An 8,479-nucleotide genomic window follows, 5' to 3' on the forward strand; every position below is an offset into this window, starting at 1 on the left:
ATGGTTCTGAGTTTACAGTTCCATGCTTACAAAAGGGTTGATTGATACACATCAGATGACAAGCCTTGGTGTTAAACGCAAATAAAACATACAATTAAGGTAGCTCCAATGGTTATGATCAATGAGAACATTTGATCACATGCCTCTAGTTTGTTGCTAAGTCAGGAGTTATTTTGACATGCAAGTAAAGCAAACTGAATTGTTATATAGAACACTTTGACTTCGTTGACATGTTGGAATAAAACACTACACCCAAAGAATGTATCCAGAAGAAACATTTAAATGATGCTCCTCAAATAGGTCTTTGACATGTCTTTGACCTGTTGAGAGAAAACCTATTAGTTCAGTTATGGGTCTAGGTTTGACAGTGTCTGAAAATCATATATTTTTTTTTAAACATGCCCAACCTCTTTTCGGGTTGTCCTGAGTCACACATTGTCCACTACAGTGGCCGCCAGAGGGACTACTGGCATCACAGATGGCCACATCACAATGGACAAAGACCTAGGAATCAAATAGATTTGATCGTGTCAGATAAAAAAAAAAAAAAGGGATGATTGCCACTCAAACAACATTAACCAATAAAAGAGTCTGTGAACTTTGTTACCCGTCCACTCGGGTCATCTGCCTCCTCGGTGAAGGAGAACATCTGGACCTCAAAGCGTTTGACGTGAGAGGGGAAGTGGACCCTGGCGTCAGCTACCACCGGGTGGAAGACCACAAGGTACGGATCCTCCGGGTTTGCACAGCTGCCAGTGTACAAAGGGACCATGTTAGGAACAAGAAACGCTGTAACCACAACCCCCTTGTGTATGAAGTCTTATGGTGGTGTGTTGGTTTTATTTTCTGTCTGCTCTTCAGAAACAGCCTGATCAGGCTGGCTCTATCTGGCCGTGTCAAAATGTTGACAATAAACATTGTCCATTATGTCCCCTTGTTATGAGATCTACCGTATACATGTGGATGGAACTATTTCAGATTTAAATAAATGCGCTGCCCAAAATAACACTTATCCCTTTAACAGACTTCAGCTGTGTTTAGACAGGCAGCCCAATTCTGATTTTATTTTTCACCAATTGGTCTTTTGGCCCATCAGATCAGCTCTAGAAAAATCTGATGTAGTAAAAAAAATGAGTTGGGCTGCCTGTGTGAACTCAGCCTTTTTGAAAAAAATTCAAATTAAATTCCTATTACTTACTCAAAGCCCTTCATATAGAAATAAATCATTTCATCAAAAGGGGGTCAAAGTAGCAATGCCATATTAGAATGGCAATTTGCATAGCATTTTTACTCAACATAAAACATTACTTTAGATCTACTTCAATGGCTTTTATAGATAGGTAAGCATTGTAAAATGAGGACTGTCAAATTTCAAACTGTACTTTGTATGTCCAACATGAATATTCAATTACTTTGACCAAAATGCATTTATGTGGTGTATAGTGCAATGTCCCTCAAAATGGTTCTTAAAATTCTAAATGATCCAGGTTCTTCTAGACTGTTTCCCACATGTTCAGACTATATTGTCATATATTCTCAAAGTGCAGCTAATTACCATTATAGGCACCCTTTAGTCTGAATATTAATTAATTGACCGCATGGCTCATGAAATGTGGTTTAACCAACGGTGCCGAATATACAGTAGGCGTCACCAAAATAAGTACTTCATTTTAATTAATAATTTCATGAAGTGCGCCAGAGCAGTTCTTCCACCGTCAGAAAAGTTGACATATATACACAAAATAAATATCAAGCAAAAAGTTCCTTGGCTGCCACACCAACAGATGCACAATCATGGCCTCAGATACGCACGTGGAGGACTTGAGGGGAGTGGCTCGACTATTACACACCGAAGTAAATTAAATAGCCTATGCATTGACAGTTTACGCCTACTTTTTATTTGTCATAGATGTTTGATTTGCATCTTTGTGACATTAATTTACTGTTCAACTGCCAGATATTAGCAAAAAGGATTTGTGAAATCTGAAGACATGTTACGTTAACCGAGACATTAAAACACCCACACCAGTAGAAATCCACTGTCGAGCTGAAAGACGATGGCCAGAGCTTTCTCATGTTGCACAACAATTTAAGTCAAGTAATTGTTTGTCAAAGTATGACATATTTGCACTTGAAGTGTTAAATCCGAACTGCCCACTTCGTGCAAATGTGGTGCCTTTTCCTATAATATACAAAACATTTGCCTGTTTTTTTATTTTAGGGCTGGGTTTTATTTGAATGTTACCGCCGACCAGCATGACATTGTTTATCTAAATCAGAAACAGCTGCAAAGTTATTCCCGTGACAGATGAGCCAAACAGCCTCGTGTCCACTTGGCCGCCTGAGGCATGGAGCAAATAAAAATAGAGGGTGCAAATGTAGTTTTTTGCACACCACGGTTTATAATCCATTGAATATCAATTCACTAAATTTGAGCTAGTCTGTATTAAAATATATACACTGACTGTACAAAACATGACAGACTGACCAGGTGAGAGCTATAATCCTTTTTGATGTCGCTTGTTAAAAATCAACCTAGATGAAGGTGAGGAGACCGGTTAAAGGATTTGAGCCTTTAGACATGGATTGTGTTTGTGACTGGGCAAGACAAAATATTTAAGTGCCTTTGAACGGGTTAGGGTAGTAGGTGCTAGGCGCACTGGTTTGTGTCAAGAACTGCAAAGCTGCTGGGTTTCACACGCAACAGTTTCCCGTGTGTATCAAGAATGGGCCCCCATCCCTGTGGGCCCCCCATCCCATGCCCAGATAAATTGAGGCTGTTCTGAAGGCACAACTCAATATTAGGAAGGTGTTCCTAATGTTTGGTATACACACCCACTTCATAAAATGGTATAATTGCATGATAGCATTTTCCAAACCCTGTCACCCAGATGAATGTTTTGACCACTAAACTGCTTAGTGTAACATTAGCTGGAAACCACAAGTGTATCCAGATAATGAAAAGGCACCCGTGAAAAAAATATTCAAGGAATGTAGTTGCATGCATAATCATGGGCAAAGTCATTGTAGCCCATCATTTCACTTCCCCTGAGAGAAGTATGAGCACAGGCTGACTTGGCTTTGCTGTACCGCAGCCTAACTACCAAAGGTTGCAGTGTCCATTACAACGTAGAAACACAGTCATCTTTCAATAGTTATCCAATTTATGGAAGATGCCAAAATTCTAGATACTAAGATGGCGAAGTTAAAGGCCAGTGGTTTCCATCTGTAGCAAAGTTTCCCCCTAAATCAATGCTTATGACAAATCCAGCTCACTAATCTTTTGAATACGGTGTAGTAAAAATATATTTAAAGCTAAAGACAACATTAGCTAGCTAAATAAGGTTAGCAAGATAGCTAGCTACACTTGAGCGGCATTGGTCATGTTAATCAACGTGGTTGGTTCCCACACCCAATTATTTATATAAATAATAGTAGCCTTCATTCTTCCGAGGTGGAAATAAAAAATGCATTTCCTCTAGGACAGGAAATTACATTGCAAGTGGCATCAACTTCCTCTGGGGGGGGCCTTTAAACCGATCTTATTCACAGTTTCAAACATTAAGTGCCATGCTGCACAGGTGTGAGTCATCCTTTAGGTTTAGTGCAATACTGTGTTTTAACACGAGGTCACCGTTATGCCTGAACTCAACCCAAAACCAACAAGTAGTATTCAATCAGTGTTAAGAACAGTTGTATGAAACCAATCAGAAAGTCAAGCAAAGCTCTCAACCGTGCCAGCCATTAATTTCTATTCGACTGACCAGCAGTTCGGCATCTGAACTGTGCGTTAGATTGGCACAACACTGAACTGCAGCAAACCAACAGGATAACATTTGGAATACAACTGCCAAAATAAAGGAAACACCAAAGTGTCTTAACCTTCACATGAGAGTTCCAAATATCTTTGTCGCCCCAGTGTGAGTTTTTTTTTTTATGCGTGTGATGTCAGAATGCACTCACTGTTCCAAAACGTGATTGTTAAGCAGGAACCTTAACCCGCACTGCCCTCAAACCAAGGCACACTGCCTGATAATTATCTATAGTCTGTTTCAACTTGCCAATTTCTAATTATCTATGTTTTATTTTCAAATGTGTCGCCTCATTAATTCACATAAGTAGCACATTTCACTGTTGCAGACTATTTATGTTTGAGGCTTTAAATGAGCCGGACAAACTTCTCTTCGAAGAAAGTCCAAGCACTTCCCCAGATAAAGCGTGCAGACATTTGCACAGCTAGTCAGAACTCGCAAACTTTTTCCCCTGGTGCCCGCATTGCGTTCCTATTAAAGTGCCTTATTTTCTGTATAGCATGTTGTCGTTTCTACTGTAGCATACCGTATGTATGGTGTATAATGTATTTACTGTTTTATTCACGTTTAAGTACTTGTGACAAATCATGCATGCCGATTCTTGCATAGATTGTAATGACACATGTGAAATACTTTTGAAGATTGTACTGATTATGAGCTAATGCTAAGCTATTTGCGACTCCCAACGCATTCTGGTTATCACGTAAGCATCTGTCAGACCAAAGATGTCATAAAATGAGGTGAAGGGATGTTCACTTAACTGACTTATGGTGTTTAAGACAACTGGGATCTCAGAGTGGCCAATTGTCTTGAATGCACTGACGTCTGAGATGAGTGGATTTGAACACGGCATCAGATTGTAAACTATGGTACCGTAGGGTTGCCAGATCAGACCACCCATTTCCAGGGGTTTATTTGTATTTAGCTTATAAAAACATTGTTGGCTCTTGGTTCCTGTAGTCCACGGTGATGTAGAAGTTCTCCTGATCACAGTTGCCAGTGACTGAGGGTGGCACTACAAGGACAAACAGGGTTGTGTTCATTAAGCACAAAAAACATGGAGGTACTACTTGAACTTGTCCAAGAAGAAACCCTTGTTCTCCGTTGAAAATGTTTTGCTATGGTGTGACTAAATGAGCACGATCCTGGCAAATCAGGAACAGGACACTGGGTCCAAATACTCTAAAGCTTAATACTGTCTTTGAAGAGAACGCATAGGAAAAAACCTACGGTATGGCTAGTTGGGCTTTTAGGTCAACCATGTGGCTTTCACTGCCAATTTCCTTTCAGATCAATCATTAAACGAGAGGAAACCATTCAAGAGTAGTTTGGCGTAGTCCAGAGACCACAGTTAGATACCAATGTCCAGCAGTACAGCATCCACAACGGCAGAGTGAGAGAAAGTGGTGTACTCTGGCAAGATGACCAGGCCGTAGATCAGCTGTAGAGTGAAGGTTGTGACACCTTGTTCCGGCCTTTTCTGTAGTGAAGTTAAGAGCATTGGTCAATTGATAACAGAACTCTATTCAACAGCAAGTGATAACTAAGTACATATGGGGACTATTAAAAACGATATACTACAAAAAGTAATGTTGCCCTCATTCCTCTAACTTGTAGATTATCATAAAATCAAGCACTATTGGCAAGTGAAAACGCATTCTGCCAAAATAATGGAAACCCTTGAGTAAATGAGGGATAGAAAGTATTTTTGGTACATTCTCTCCATTATTTATATTTTGTTGTTCACCCACTTTAGTGCATGCACAAATTACTGCATGTGACTTTGCTTTTAACAGAAACACACCTCCTGAAAGACCACCGGGTCTGAGAAGGGCACCTCCATCCTGAAGGTCTTCAAGGTGTTGTCCAGGGATCTCTGCTCCTGAACATTGAAGCCTCTGGCGTTGCACTCTGCAACAGTTAGCACCACGGTGGGAAAGGTGATGTTCAGCAGCGCCACATCAAGGTTGAAGGTCCCCAACTCAAACACAAACACTGCCTGCTCAGGAACTGCGTCTAAGGGCGTGTCTGTTCAGTGGCAAACAAAATAAAACATTTTGAATTGAGTTACAATGGAATTCGAAAATGACCATTTGTTATTGGAGAAGTCCGGGTAAGGCCTCCCCGTTTCAATACATTTTCTTCAGTTGTGCCTAATGAACGACCCAGGCGTCCCAACTTCCCGTAGGCCCAAAAGCACCATTAAACTAAACTCACAGTTGCGAACTTGTGGCGGCCTGGCCATCGGAGGTGTTGTGATAGGGAAGAGGACTTTGTATCTGGTGTCCTCGTGTGCGACCTCCTCGATCCACAACAACTCAAGCATGGGCTCAATGGTGTAAGTGACAAAGTACTGGTTATCCTGAATATGGCTCTGTAAGGGAGAGACAAGTGATGCATTTAGGAATGTCTGATTAAAATCAGGCTGTAATACACAATTGAGTGCAACATGTAAAATGTTCCTTATAAGCCAGAATGTTAAATACAATTTAGAAACTTACTCTTCCGGTTATCTGTGTGGTTTGTTCTTCAGCCTCTCGTAATTTAAGACAAAATATCCAAAGGAAAGTATTGTTTACCAGACTTGAGGTGGTAGGTATATGTTGTCGGCTTGTATTTTCAGTCAACGGACTCACAAAGTAAATACTTGCACAATATGTAAATAGCAGAGCGTAACCGAACGTCGCGTGTGTTCAGCGGCAAACCTACCGGCTCTAAAAAGTTGGGTAAACAATACTTTCCTCTGGATATTTTGTCTCAAATTTCAAGCGGCCGCATGACAAACGGTAGAGTAAGTTTTAATGTAATTTTAGTCAACTTTCTGGCTTGTAAGGAACATTTACACGATTTTGCAATCCAATGTGTCAGGCTGTATATACCAATTGTGTATTAGCCTGATTAAATCAGACAATTAGTAATTTTGCGCAAGAAACATTTTACACAAGACAATGTTTCTAGGAGTTTCCCCATCTCTCATGGGAAAAGGGTTACCGCAAAGCACTGACAACTGCTGCTGTAAAAAGGGCTTTATAAATAAAAGATTTGATTGATTTAGAATTAACAGAACATTCGTCATCCCATGCTGACCTTGAAATAGCCGCCAACCGCCCCCCACCGGAATTTCAACAATAATATGAGCCTCCGTGACTAAAACCGAGTAGTTTCTGGCAGCCATTTCCTCAGTGTCCAGCCTCTTAGCGTCAATTCCCATGTAGACCTCCAACATGGTGAAGGCATCAGAGGAGATAAGTGGGTCTATGTGCCTGGGCATGTACCAGGTGATCACTTCTGGGGTAAATTCCACTGCCCCTGCAGTGAAACAAGAAGCCAAGGTCATGTTCAGTAGGCCAGTGCCCATGTAACACAACATTTTGCAACTGAAAACAAATGTGCCCCAATTGGAAAAATTGTTAGTTCCTCCACATTTCAAAACATTTTCCCCACTGAACAACACCCAGATACTGACAGAAACTACATAAAACACAAATGAAAGTCTTGTCTAAAGCCAATTAATAACTGGTTTATAGGATCGTAATTCTCCCCAAGTTCCTCCATTATTTCACACTCAACCTGGTGTTGGACAAACAGCCGTTGCATCTACTCGAGTAACCAGCCACTTCTGCGCAAAGAAGGTTGAGGTTGAGAGCACCCTCATCGGAACCCCAGCTACCTGTTCAGGGGGCAACCACACCAGGGCCGTGTTCAGTAGGGTACACCGTATTAAAATATGTTGCAAAAAAGTTGGTTCTTTATCAAGTTCAGGTAGGGCCACTGTTTCCAAATGTTCGCTCTACTGAACATGACCCAGTTATAAAACCAGGGTGGGGGGGAAGCTCATGGAGGAAGTGGAGAAAGTCATCTTACATTCTGGAGGTACGTCTCCTCTGCATTATGGGGGCTTCTTAACACTAGCCTTGTGGGAGTGTTGGCTATTGCATAGCCCTTTCTTTGGACCTCATCCACCTTCATGACCTTCTTGCTAGGACTAAAGACCACTGCTGTCATTTTGTATCCTGAAGCAACAGCCTGTCTCAGGAAATGGAAACATGAATTAAACAAATTGTCAACAAACAAATTCTGTTCAGCGCCATCCTTACATTTTTGTAGTGAAATTACAGATACTGAAATATGGCTACCTCAGCTCCTCTCCGGAGGTTGCCGCTCCTTGCTTTCGGGCCTCCAATGGGCTGCTCAGGGAAGGTTTGGATGTCTGGAAGAGTCCTTAAGACAGACACCTAGGGGAGAAAGGCCATTATTCCCTAACCATTTTCTCCCTCCCGTACAATAAGAAATCAAGTCAAAGGTCATTTCTCAATCTGTGTCCACTCTCCTCAAATGCATTGAGAATAGGCCAAGAGTCCTCTCCTTTAAAGTTGTCCTATGTGCAGTTTGAAGAGGCGAGCGGAATCAAGGAAATACAGTTGAGAAAGAGCCAAGGCCTCTAATTTGTTTCACAGAAGCAGACTAAATTAAACACTGGAGAGTTATAGGTCTAGACAGATCATTCATACAGGCAGTTAGGACAAGCTCGACTGTAAACATCTCCATTGGGGCATGCTCTGCTCACTTGCCTCCATGTAGTTGCGGTCGCACAGAATCTCTCGGGAGGTCCAGCGGGTGTAGCTACAAGTTTTGCCCACTCTATACACAGGGTCTTCAGTCAAGTG

General features: G+C 41.4%; 1 pseudogene; it reads right to left on the bottom strand.

Moving 5' to 3' along the window:
* Positions 1-210: 210 nt before the first annotated feature.
* Positions 211-7,983, bottom strand: LOC121549190 (annotated as a pseudogene).
* Positions 7,984-8,479: the final 496 nt, after the last annotated feature.

This window comes from Coregonus clupeaformis, chromosome 33 (assembly GCF_020615455.1).
Source record: "Coregonus clupeaformis isolate EN_2021a chromosome 33, ASM2061545v1, whole genome shotgun sequence".
Classification (NCBI taxonomy): Eukaryota; Metazoa; Chordata; class Actinopteri; order Salmoniformes; family Salmonidae; genus Coregonus; species Coregonus clupeaformis.